Consider the following 13,211-nt stretch of genomic DNA (forward strand, 5'->3'; position numbering starts at 1 on the left):
GTTTATTCTTCTGTGCCTGACTTATTTGACTTAACATGATATCCTCCAGCCTCATCCATGTTACTGCGAATAACAAAATTTCATTGTTTTTTATGGCTGAATAGTATTTCATTGTGTATATATTCCACATTTATCCTTTCATCTTTTGACGGACATTTAGGTTGATTCTATATCCTGGCTATAGTGAAGAGCGCTGCAAAAAATCATGGGAATAAAGTTTTCCCTTCGATATAGAGGTTTCCTTTCCTTTAGATTAATTCCCAGCAGTGAGAACACTGGATTCTATGGTCTTCCTATTTTCAGTTTCTTGAAAAACCTCCATACTGTTTTCCATAATGGCTATACTAATTTACATTCCCACCAACAGTGTATGAACTCCCTTTTCTCTGCATCCTTGCCAGCATTTGTTATTTTTTGTCTTTTTGATTATAGCCATTCTAACTGGGGTAAGATGATATATGGGTATGATTTTGATTTGCATTTCCCTGATGATTGGTGATGCTGAGCATTTTTTTTCACATATTTGTTGGCTGTTTTGTATGTCTTCTTTTGAAAAATATCTCGTGCCTATAATCCCAGACACTCCGGAGGCTGAGGCAGTAGAATCGCTTGAACCCAGGAAGCGGAAGTTGTGGTAAGTGGAGATTGTGCCATTGCACTCCAGCCTGGGCGACAGAGCAAGACTCCATCTCAAAATATATATATATACGTATATATGTATGTGTATATATACATATACATATATACGTATATTCAGCTTCTTTACCCATTTTTAAATTGGATTATTTGTTTTATGTGGGGTTTTTTACCTTTTTTTTTTAACGTTTCTTGTACATTCTGGATATTAGTCCCTCGTTAGATGACTAGTTTCTGAATATTTTCTCCCATTCTGTAGGTTGTCTCTTCACTCTACTGATTGTTTCCTCTGCTGTGCAGAAGCTTTTGGGTTTTATATAGTCTCATTTGTCTTCTTTTGTTTGTTTTTGATGCCTGTTTGTTTTAAGTCTTACCCGTAAAATCTTGCAATGTCCTGAAGCATTTCCTTTATGTTTTCTTCTAGTGGTCTTACAGGTTTGGGTCTTCTGCACTAGTCGTTAATCCATTTTGAGTTGATTTTTGTATGTCGTGAGATATAGGGGTCTAGTTTTATTCTTCTGCATATAGATATTCATTTTTTCCAGCACTATGTATTGACAGGGTGTCCTTCATCCAATGTAAGTTCTTGCCACCTTTGATGAAAATGTGTTGGCTGTAACTGCATAGATTTATGTTTATGTTCTCTATTCTATTCCATTGGTCTATGTGTCTGTTTTTTTATACCAATACCATGCCGTTTTGGTTACTATAGTTTTGTATGTATTTTGAAGTCAGACAGTATGATGCCTTCAGCTTTGTTCTTTTTGCAAAGGATTGCTTTGGCCATTTAGGGTTTGTGTGTGTGCACGCGCGTGTGTGTGTGTGTGATTCCATACAAATTTTAGGATTTTTTTCTATTTTAGTGAAAAATGTCATTAGTGTTTTGATTGGGATTCCATTGAATCTGTAGATTGCTTTGGATAGTATGGTCATTTTAACAGTACTAACTCTTCCAATCCATGATTATGCTATGTCTTTCCGTTTTTGTGTATGTATCCTCTTCAATTTCTTTATCAGTGTCTCTAAGTTTTCATTGTAGATATATTTCACATTTATTCCTAGGTATTTTACTTTTCTCATCATAAATGATATTGCTTTCTTAATTTACTTTTCAGCCAGTTCATTCTTAGTGTGTAGAATTGTTGCTAATCTTTGCATGCTGACTTTGCAGCCTGCATCTTTACTAGATTTTTCTAACAGTTCTAAGAGTTTTTTGGTGGTGTCTTAGGTTTTCCTATATATAAGATCATGTTGTCTGCAAAGAAGGACAATTTTACTTCCTCTTTTTCAATCTGGATGCCCTTTATGTACTTTTTTTTTTTTTTTTTTTCCTAAGTGCCGTGGCTAGGACTTACAGTACCATGTTGAATAACAGTAGTGAAAGGCAATTTTGTCTTGCCCTAGTTCTTAGAGGAAAGGCTTTCAGCCTTTCTGTATTCAGTATAGTAGCTGTGAGTTTGTCATATACGACCTTTATTTTACTGAAGTATGTTCCTTCTATACATAACGTTTGTAGAGTTTTTATCATGAAAGATGTTGAATTTTATCAAATTATTTTTCTGCATTTATTGAGATTATCATATATTTTTTGTCCTTTATTCTGTCGATGTGTAGAATTACAAGTACTGATTTGCATTTGTTGAACCATCTTCGCATCACTGGGATAAATCCTACTGGGTCATGATGTATAATCTCATTGTGTTGTTAGGTTCAGATTGTCAGTATTTTGTTGAGGATTTTTGCATCTACGTTTTCTTTATTTGTTGTGTCCTGGTCTGGTTTTGTTATCAGGGTAGTGGTGGCCTCATAAAATGAGTTAGGAAGAATTCCCTCTTCTTCAATTTTTTGAAATAGTTTGAAAAGAATTGTTGCTAATTCTTCTTTAAATGTTTGGTAGAATTTAGCAGTAAAGCCATCTCGTCCTGGGCTTTTCTTTGTTAGGAGGCATTTTACTACTGATTCAACCTTGTTACTTTGGTCTGTTATTGGTGTGTTCAGGTTTTCTGTTTCTTCCTAGTTCTATCTTGGTAGGTTATGTCTGTCCAGGAATTTATCAATTTTTTCTGAAATTTCCTAAATTTGATAGGATTTCTATTTTTTATATTTGTTGAGATTTGTTTTGTGGCATAAAATATGATCTATCCTAGAGAATGTTTCATGTGCTGATGAGAAGAATGCATATTCCATAATTGTTGGATACAATGTTCTGTAGATGTCTGTTTGGTCATTTAGTCTATAGTGCAGTTTAATTCTATGTTTCTTGATCGATTTTCTGCTTATATGACCTGTCCAATGATGAAAGTGGGATATTAAAGTCCCCAACTATTATTGTATTGGTAAGTATCTCTCTTTATCTCTAATAATGTTTGCTTTTAATATGTAGGTGATCCTGTGTTGGGTGCATATTCATTTACAATTGTTATATCCTCTTGCTGAATTGATCCCTTTATCATAACATAATGATCTTCTTTGTCCCTTTCTATTTATTTTTTTGACTTATAGTCTATTTAGTCTGATATAAGTTTAGGTGCTCCCACACACTTTTGGTTTCTGTTTGTGTGGAATAGCTTTTTCTAACCCTTTACTTTCAGTCTGTGTGTGTCTTTACAGGTGAAGTGCGTTTCTTGTATATAGGTGGGTCTTCCGTTTTTAAATCCATTCAGTGAGTCTGTAACTCTTAAATAGGAGATTTAAATGGTTTACATTCATGATTGTTATTGATAGGTGAGGACTTACTCCTGTTATTTGGTTAGTTGATTTCTGATTGTCTCATATATCCTTTGTGGCCTTTTTCCTCTCTTGTTTATCTTTGCAATTTGGTGGTTTTCTGTAGTGATAACCTTTTATTCCTTTCTCCTTCTCACTTGTGTATCTGTTCTACCAGTGAGTTTTACGCTTTCACGTGTTTTTTTTTTTTTTTTTTTTTTTTTTAATGGTAGATACCATCTTTTAGCTTCTGTTTGTAGGACTTCCTTAAGCATTTGTTATAGGGCTAGTCTAGTGGTGATAAATTCCCTCACATTTTGCTTCTCTGGGAAAGACTTCATTTGTAGCTTTATTCCTGAATTATAGCTTTGCTCAGTTTAGTGTTCTTGACTAGCAGTTTTCTTCTTTCAGCACTTTGAGTCTATCATCCCATTTTCTCTGGCCTGTAAGGTTTCTGCTGAGAAATCTGATATTAGTCTGATGAGGATTCCCTTATGTGTGACTTGATGCTTTTTTTCTTGCTATTTTTAGAATTCTCTCTTTACTTTTTGACGTTTGACAATTTGACAATAATGTGCCCTGGAGATGACATTTTTGGGTTAAATCTATTTGGGAATGTTTAAACTTCCTCTATCTGCATTTCTATAACTCTTCCAAGACTTCAGAAGTTTTCTGCTATTTTTTAATTAAATAGGCTTTTTATGCCTTTTCTCATCTTTTCTACTTCTGGAGCGCTCATAATTTGAGTATTTGTTCCCTTGATGTTGTCCTATATGTCACACAGGCTTTCTTTATTCCTTTTTATTCTTTTTGTTTATTTGTTTGACTGGGTTATTTTAAAAGACCTGTCTTCAAGTACAGAAATTCTTTCTTCTGCTTGATCTAGTTTAATACTGAAGCATTCAATCATATTTTTTATTTTATCATCAAATTCTTCAGTTCTAGGATTTCTGTTTGGTTCTTTTTAATAATATCTATCTGATATGCTCTAGATTTGTGTCCTTACCCAAATCTTATGTCAAATTGTAATCCCCCATGCTAGAGGTAGGCCTGGTGGGAGGTGATTGGATCATGGGGACAGTTTCACATGGTTTAACACCATCCCCTTTGGTATTGTCATGATGAGAGTGGGTTATCACAAGATCTGGTTGCTTAAAAGTGTGTAGTATCTCCCCCTCTTTCTTCCTCCTGCTCCAGACATGCGAAGTGCTTGCTCCCCCTTTGCCTTCTGCCATATTTGTAAGTTTCCTGAGGCCTCCCCAAAGGACAAGCAGATGCCACCATTATGTATCCTATACAGCCTGTGGAGCTGTGAGCCAATTAAATTTCTTTTCTTTATCAATTACCCAGTCTCAGGTATTTCTTTGTAGCAGCACAAGAATGGACTAATACACTATCTCTTCGAATTTTTCCATTCCCATCATGAAGTCTTTTTTAAAATGTCTTTGTTTTGTTTGTATTCTTATGCCTCACTGTTTCCTTAAGAAAATAATATTTTAATCATTATCTATCAATTCATTAATAATTATATTTTCATTAACATCAATACTATTTTATTATTAATACTACTATATTAATAATATTTTGAAATCCTTTTTAAGAATTTTATGTTTTTTTTCTTTAGGATCTGTCACTGGATAATTACTATGTTCCTTTGGTGGTGTCATGTTCCTGGCTTGTTCATGTTTTTTGTGTACATACACTGATATCTACACATCTGGTGTAATAGTCACTTCTTCCAGTTTTATGCAGTAGTTTTCATAGTGAAAGACTTTTTCCTGCAGATATATCTATACTGTCAGTTGGGTAGAGCACATTAGGTTTGGTTGCAGTGGGTGTCATAGTGTAGTTCCTATATGATTTCTTTGACTGTATCATTGTCACTGGTGTCTGTGAGTTTCTTAGTAGCTTAGGTTACAGTTGTTTATGAAGGCTGTGGTGAGACTTTTCTGGAGCCTGGGGTGCTAGATGGGCTGGTTCTCAGGACCCTGGATTGTGCACATGAGCACAGACTATGGCATCAGTGAGCCCTGGTAAGGATCAGTTCCAGGGTCCATTAGCAGCACGTGCAGGTGCCAGTGGTGGATTGGCTTTTGAGTCTCTCGGAGGCACACTCGGGTCCGTGGCAGCCCTGCTTCTGGAGGGGGCAAGGTAATTGTTGGTGGTGGCAGCCCCTGGCAGGTGATTCTCAGGCTTTGGGGAGTACAAGCTTCAGCTCCATAAATCCTAGGGGCAGCCTCCCTAATATACAAGACCACCTGTTTCCCAGAGTGTAGGGCACTGTGTGGGCTTGGGTCTCTGGCATGCAGCCACACTGCTGGATCCAGCTGGTGTCATGATGCTGCAGCCCTCTAAGTGGATATGAGGGGAATGTTGGCTGGGCCTCAGGCATGTGGAAATGTAGGGGTTCTTGGACCCCAGGGCAGGATGTAGCCTGGTGTTTGTTCCATTCTTAAAATGGTGTCATGTGGCAGCAGCCTGTGTTCTGTAGGGTGAGTGGAACCCAGTGTGAATTCCCTCTTCAGGACAATGTAATCACATGGACTCAAAGCAGCTCCCTTTACTAAGCACTGGGCTTTTGAGGCCCGAGTGGCTTTCCTGTCACTACGACTGCAGGTGTGTGTTATGGGAATGTGGACTGTTGGAGATCTCTTGCAAAGGGAATCCTCACAATGGGGAACCCCTCCTGGCTCTGGCCAGCTGTTTTGCTGCCCTCTCTAGGCTATCATCTTGAGTTTCCCTCCTCAGAGGGTCCCTGTCACTTCCCTGCTGAATTCTAGTGTTCTCCCTTACATACTCTATTCAGCATACTCTACTCACCATTTTGGTCCTTCTTTGAAGAGGAGATTAGTGCCGGACACCTCTAGTCAACTGTCTTAATCACATAGGGTGGTATTGTTCTGCCTTTTATATTCTTGCAGAAAGTGCTATATGATGCTGGGCTCAGTGGGTCACACCTGTAATCCTAGCAATTTGGGGGGGCCAAGGTGGGAGGATTGCTTGAGCACAGGAGTTCAAGGGCAGCCTGGGCAACATGGTGAAACCCTGTCTCTACAAAAAATACAAAAATTAGCCAGGTATAGGTGGCATGCCCCTGTAGCCCAGCTACTTGGGAGACTAAGGTGGGAGGACGGCTTGAGCCCAGGAGGTAGAGGTTGCAGTGAGTTGAAATTGTGACACTGCACTCCAGCCTGGGCAACAGAGCAAGGCTCTGTTTCAAAAAAAAAAAAGTGGTATAGGGAAGAGAACTATTTGCAGCTCTATTAAGCATTCATAGTCTTTTGATTCTTTATAGGAATTGACCATATGACAGAACCTACAAACTCAAAATTAGTTATTGATGCTTATATGGCACCTGTATTTTAATTTTAATACCATGGCTAAAACGAAAGTGAGCAGGAGGGATCCGCAGGTGTAGAAGATAAACCTTGAGTATTTAGAAAAAAATTCTTTTGGGCTTCTTTTGTAGTGATTTTAAACCATTTTTATTTATGTTGGTGCCAAGTCTTACTACCTAGTAAAAAGCAAATTGCCCCACCCAGGCCTATTGAATCAGAACCCTTGTTTCAACAAGGCCTCCAGGTGATTCTGATAAATACTAACATTTGGAAACAACTGCCATAAAGACTAGCACAATAAGTATCCTCAGAGCACTGGTATTATCTTTGGATTCTCACAACAGTGGTCGATTCTGACATTTAAGTATCTTCTGATCAAATAGTTTTAATATTAAGTGTGCCAATATTAAAAAAAATCATACCTCTGAAAACAATTTTCTAAATTCAATCCGTTCAAACATAGAAAAAACTTCACAGAACAGACTAAATCATTACATTGTTCTTTAAAGAAAACATGCAAAACGCCAACACAAGAAATGTATGAAAGTGAAGGGTTCTGGTTGAGTGATGGTGGGAGACCTGAAGTCTTACATCTTGACAAACTCTACTACTGGACCTAAATTTGGACCATTCTTTGTCTCTGTGACAGCCTCTGGGATGCCTCTCTGGAGGTTCCACAAGATGCACTTTGAAAATCATTAACTCTTGGATTAGTCACCTGACCCTTAATTATATACTGCCTTGGCCTTGTATCTTCTTACAGTTTCGTTCTGTGTTGTTTTATTATTTCCTTTGATTACTTACTTTTTGCATGCTTGTGGTCTGAGCCCCTTCATGTAGGAGACAGGAGAAAAAGCCACAAAGCCCTGAATGTCTTATGAATTGTAAAGAGGTACAGATAGCAGTCATATAATCAACCAATATAGCCAGCAAGCTAGACAGGAACTACAGGCAGGGGCTCTGTGTGCAGTATATTTCCTGTATTTTCCATAGTTTCTCAACTATATGGAAGAAGGAATACAACTGGCATTAAGAAGACATAGCCCAGAAAGATGACAGAGTTAACAGCTATTTATCTGGTTCTTGACTTCAATAAAAAATCAGTTAGGACCACTATTTTTCTCTTATGGACCCCATATTTAAGAAGATTTTCTCCATGAGAATAACTATAGTATGCTAAGTAATACATTAGTTTTCCCCATTTTACTTAATAGATTATGTATTCTCAATGGAAGCAAAAATTGGTTCTTGTGGTATGAGTGAATACATCTTACTCTTTTTTTTTTTTTTTTTTTTTTTTTTTTTCGAGAGTGAGTTTCACTCTTGTTGCCCAGGCTGGACTGCAAAGGTGCGATCTCGGCTCACTGCAATCTTCGCCTCCCGGGTTCAAGCCATTCTCCTGCCTCAGCCTCCCTAGTAGCTGGAATTACACGTGCCCACCACCAGGCCCAGCTGATTTCTTGGATTTTTAGTAGAGATGGGGTTTCATTATGTTGGCCAGGCTGGTCTCGAACTCCTGACCTCAGGCGATCCACCTGCCTCGACCTCCCAAAGTGCTGGGATTACACGCGTGAGCCACTGCGCTGGGCCCATCTTACTCTTTTATACATAAAGCACAGTGCATCTATTGTACTAAAATTTCAAGGCAGTCATTAAAAAAAAGCCTAAAAGAATTCTTAGGGGAAAAAGGTAATGATACACTCATATAAATGACTTCCAATTAGAACTTTTGATTTATGTGAACTTACCAGTATTCTCACACTGAGTTGGAATTTCAGTCAAAACAAAATAACATTATATTTCAGTCTGTGGGTAAATGTAATTGTTCATTCATCAGTGAACACTTTGCTTGCCAGTAGTGCTGAAAGCACGGAAGAAAAAAGAACAATTGAAAAACTACTGCAATAGTCCAAGTAAGAAATGGTGGAGACTGGACTAGGATGTTCAGATTTGAGATGTATTTTAAAATATGCCTTCTGAAAAAATTCAAAACAGCTCAATGCCCTCATAATAAAAGATTCTACGTTGGGAAATACTGTATGATGCCAAAGTTCTAGGCCTTATTTCAGGGGGATCTTTGCCTGTTTGTACACATGTTCCAAAAAAATTCTTCCTGGCATCATCATTCTTTAGGCTGGCAGAGAAAAACAAATCAGCAAATCTCACATTTTCCTTTATGGGAAAATTTTGTTTGTAGTTGGACCTAATTTCTATTCGGGTAAGGAGTGGCTCCTATTCAAAGACAAGCTTTGTATATTTTGTTACACAAATGACCTTTATTTTTGAAGCTGTCAACAACATTTTCATAATTGCAAATGGTCTAGGTTGATTAACCTGCTATATTTTGCAGATTTTACAGCGCATTTGTATTTGCACTGCTAAAAAATTACATAATGAGCATCAATAAGTCTTCCCATGCAATTTTTAGCTCACTCCTGGCATTGATCAACTGTTATGCTTAGTGTGGTGTAAATTTCTTCCTGATAAACCCAACTTTGGCCCTGGGCTCTGTTTTTCCAACGGCTATTAATCAACTTTGCAAGCTGCTTTAGATTCTTTTTGGAGATAGGATGTCATAAATAAGTAAAAGTAATCATTGTTTCATCCAGGAAGTAAAGAAGTGCAAGCTAGAATACGTGCAAGACAGCATGGTTGGGTCATATGTGTGCAGATGAGAAAAGACCAATTCTCCTCTGTGGTTACATGGGTCATATTGCCTGTATATCACTCTCTTCTGCAGTCTACCAAGCGTTATAAACAGCATGTGATCCATGGGTCTGCTATCAAAACAAATACATTTCACGAGATGTGAAGCGTCATTTAACTTGAGCAATGACTTGAGATTATTACTTAGGGTTTAGATGGAATGTTTTCTTAATGGGCCAACGTCTTTTGCAAAAAATAGGACTCACAGAGGAACACATAACAAGACTTCTTATTTATTTTTTTGAGATAGGGTGTCTGTTGCCCAGGCTGGAGTGCAGTGGCATGATCACAGGTCATGCCTTAACCTCCTGAGCTCAAGGGATCCTCCTACCTCAGCCCCCTGAGTAATCCCAGCCTCCTGAGCTGCATTGCCCTATGTTCTCCCCATGTTGCCCAGGCTGGTCTCGAACTCCTGAACTCAAGTGATCCTCCCCGCTCTGCCACTCAAAGTGCTAGGATTACAGGCATGAACCACTGCACTGGCCCAACAAGTCTTTTTAAACAGAGACTTAAACTGGTTTCCTCATTCCTGAAGTCCAAATAAATTATATTGCTAAGTAATAAGTATATAATATATGTTGAGGAAGTATTTGTACTCTATATTAAAGATACCGTTTGCTATGTCTTTGTGTGAATTCAAATATATTTTAAAATATTTATAAAGGAAGAATAATTTGGCTCATCTTACACCTCAGATAGAAAAATTATCTGGCAGTCCTGAGACTGGGAATGGTTATAAAATGTTTAATGACCTACAGACCAGAAGATAAAAAGCTAAGAGGCAACTTACATTAAAAGTACTGCAGCGAGCACATCATAGGAAAAGAGCCGTGTCTCTCCCATTCTCCCTGGGAGTGTAGGGGACTGGAGATTTAGGGGACGAATTATGCATGTAAGGGTAAACTCACTTGAGCTCATGGTGCTCAAGAGAAAGTCTCCTGAACAGAAGCCAGCAGGGCAGTTTCTTCTTGCATGTAAAGAATTGTGGTGGATGCGATTATGTTTATGATCTTTGGGTAAGGACATGGAGTAAAGAAAGGTACAAGGGAAGACGGGATACTCCAAGATTTTGGTATACTCTTTGTATTAGTCTGTTTTCATGCTGCTGATCAAGACATATCCAAAACTGGGCAATTTACAAAGGAAAGAGTTTGGCCGGGTGCGGTGGCTCACGCCTGTAATCCCAGCACTTTGGGAGGCCGAGGCGGGTGGATCACGAGATCAGGAAATCGAGACCATCCTGGCTAACACGGTGAAACTCTGTTTCTACTAAAAATACAAAAAAATTAGGGCGTGGTGGCGGGTGCCTGTAGTCCCAGCTACTCGGGAGACTGAGGCAGGAAAATGGCGTGAACCCAGGAGGCGGAGCATGCAGTGAGCCGAGATCGCGCCACTGCACTCCAGCCTGGGTGACAGAGTGAGATTCTGCCTCAAAAAAAAAAGAGTTTTACTGGACTTACGGTTCCACATGACTGGGGAGGCCTCACAATCATGGCAGAAGGCAAGGAGAAGCAAGTCACATCTTAGGGGGATGGCAACAGGCAAAGAGAGAGAGCTTGTGCAGAGAAACTCCTGTTTATAAAACCTTCAGATCTCCTGAGAGCCATTCACTATCACGAGAACAGCACAGGAAATACCCAACCCCATGATTCAATCATCTCCCATTGGGTCCCTTCCACAACAAGTGGAAATTATGGGAGCTACAAGATGAGATTTGGGTTGGGACACAGAGCCAAACCATATTACTCCTGTTATGGCAACTAAAAACAGAAGGCAAAATGCTTTCTGGCCACTAAAAGAACAAATCCCTAAATCTTAAGTTTTAACTGCATGTCTAGTACTTAAAATCATGTGAGGGGTTTTACATGGGATAGCCCTAGAATCTGTGGCATGTAACTATTTTATTTACAAATGAAGTATTTGAATTAGGAAGCAATCACCATAATATTTCACAATAATGTAATACATGCATGGGTTGTAATTTAAGAATTTCAAAAGAATATGTTAATAAGTAATCAAACCACCTCATAGTTCAAATTTTAAAATACAGTTTTCAAAAACTAAATAAAATAACCTTTTCTAAAACAGCATGTGTTGGTATAAAACAAAATAAAATTGTCATTAAGGTCAAAGGATAAAACAAGCCCAATATTCAGATTTTTTTTTAGACCTCAGAGAGCTAAAGACTTTTTTTGAAGACTTCCAACATCCAGACTTCCAGTGTTTGCAAATCAGCTATTCTGTGCACAGTCCAAGATGTGGTGCCATTTATAATAGCTGAAAACTTAATGTAAGTATTAATTAAGCTTGAAGCTCTAAAAATAAAAAAAGTACACTAAAAGCTGTTTTAAAGTTAGCAAGGCCGAGTATTTGCTTAGAGGTCCTCTTTTTTAACTCTTGCTCTTAAGTAAATCTTGATAACTATTTGTGGTTCTCCATATCTTTACATGGAAAAAGAATGCATTTTGCTGGAGAAAAACAAAAATAATGGTCTAGATTTATGACTGATTTCTCTCAACTATCTTCCTCAGTAAAACCTTAATCTAAGAATATTTGGTGAAATAATATCCCAGTTCTAGAGAAAGTTGCTAGAATTACAAACATGTCATAGGAAACAGATATTTCAGTTTTAGCATGCATATTGTAACATTTAAGGCTGCCTTCTTTCCATCAAGATCTGAGCACTAAGTTTCTTTCTGAGTGAAGAATCAAATGAAGCAGATGGGAGGTGATGATAATATTATACTATTTATTATCAGATTTGGTGGCTGTTTTATGGTTATATAAAAGAATACTTTGGTTTGGGGAAAGGCTGAAGTATTTAGAGTTAATAAGGTTTCGTAACTACAATTTACTCAAATGGTTCAAGGGAAAAAAAGCAACAAAGAAAGAGAGAATGACAAATCAAATGTCATAAAATGTTAACCACTGGGTGAGCAAATGAGGAGTCTTGTATTATATTCACAACATTGCTGTGAGTTTGAAATTTTTTCAAAATAAAAGTAGAACAAATGAAAAAGGACACAGTGAGTTTGAAGGGCCTCCAACTGGCCAAATTTACGACTATTCAAAACAATAATGACTGTAATTGATTGTAATCCAATGAATAAGTAAGAATTCATGAGTCCACATGATACTATAAAAACAAGAAAGAAAAAGAATAGTAGCCAGAGGCTACTATTATGCCAACAACTTACTCTGAAATGTTTTAGTGAAAAAATTAAGCACTTATCCTGTCTTTTTGAGAATAATTATAGTCATTCCCAGTTGTATATTAGTCTGTTCTCACACTGCTATAAAGGAATACCTGAGACTGGGTAATTTATAAAGAAGGGAGGTTTAATTGGCTCATGGTTCTGCAAGCTGTATAGAAAGCATGGTGGTGTCAGCTTCTGGCGTGACCTCAGGAAATTTACAATCATGATGAAGCTGAAGAAGAAGCAGGCACTTCACATGGCCAGAGCAGGAGGGAGAGAGACAAGGGAAGGGCTACACACTTTTAAACAACCAGATCTCACAATAACTCACTATCATGAGAAGAGCACCGAGGGTGTGGTGTTAATCCATTCAGGAAGGACCCAACGCCATGATCCAGTCACCTCCCACCAGGCCCAACTCCAACATTGGGGATTACATTTCAACATGAGATTTGGGTGGGAACACAGATTCAAACCATATTATTCTGCCTCTGGCCCCTCCCAAATCTCATGTCCTTCTCACATTTCAAAATACAATCATGCCTTTCAAACAGTTGCCTAAAGTCTTAACTCATGCCAGCATTCCCTCAAAAATCCCCTTCAAAGTCTCATCTGAAACAAAGCACAT

General features: G+C 38.1%; 1 long non-coding RNA gene across 1 annotated transcript in view; it reads right to left on the reverse strand.

Moving 5' to 3' along the window:
• Positions 1-13,211, reverse strand: part of LOC104007535 (uncharacterized) — a 45,928-nt gene that overhangs the window by 14,079 nt on the left and 18,638 nt on the right. Inside the window, exon 2 of the long non-coding RNA XR_008536646.2 lies at positions 8,429-8,541. This is a non-coding gene — a long non-coding RNA (uncharacterized LOC104007535). The remainder of the gene's footprint in view (positions 1-8,428; positions 8,542-13,211) is intronic.

Source organism: Pan troglodytes, chromosome 7 (assembly GCF_028858775.2).
Source record: "Pan troglodytes isolate AG18354 chromosome 7, NHGRI_mPanTro3-v2.0_pri, whole genome shotgun sequence".
Classification (NCBI taxonomy): domain Eukaryota; kingdom Metazoa; phylum Chordata; class Mammalia; order Primates; family Hominidae; genus Pan; species Pan troglodytes.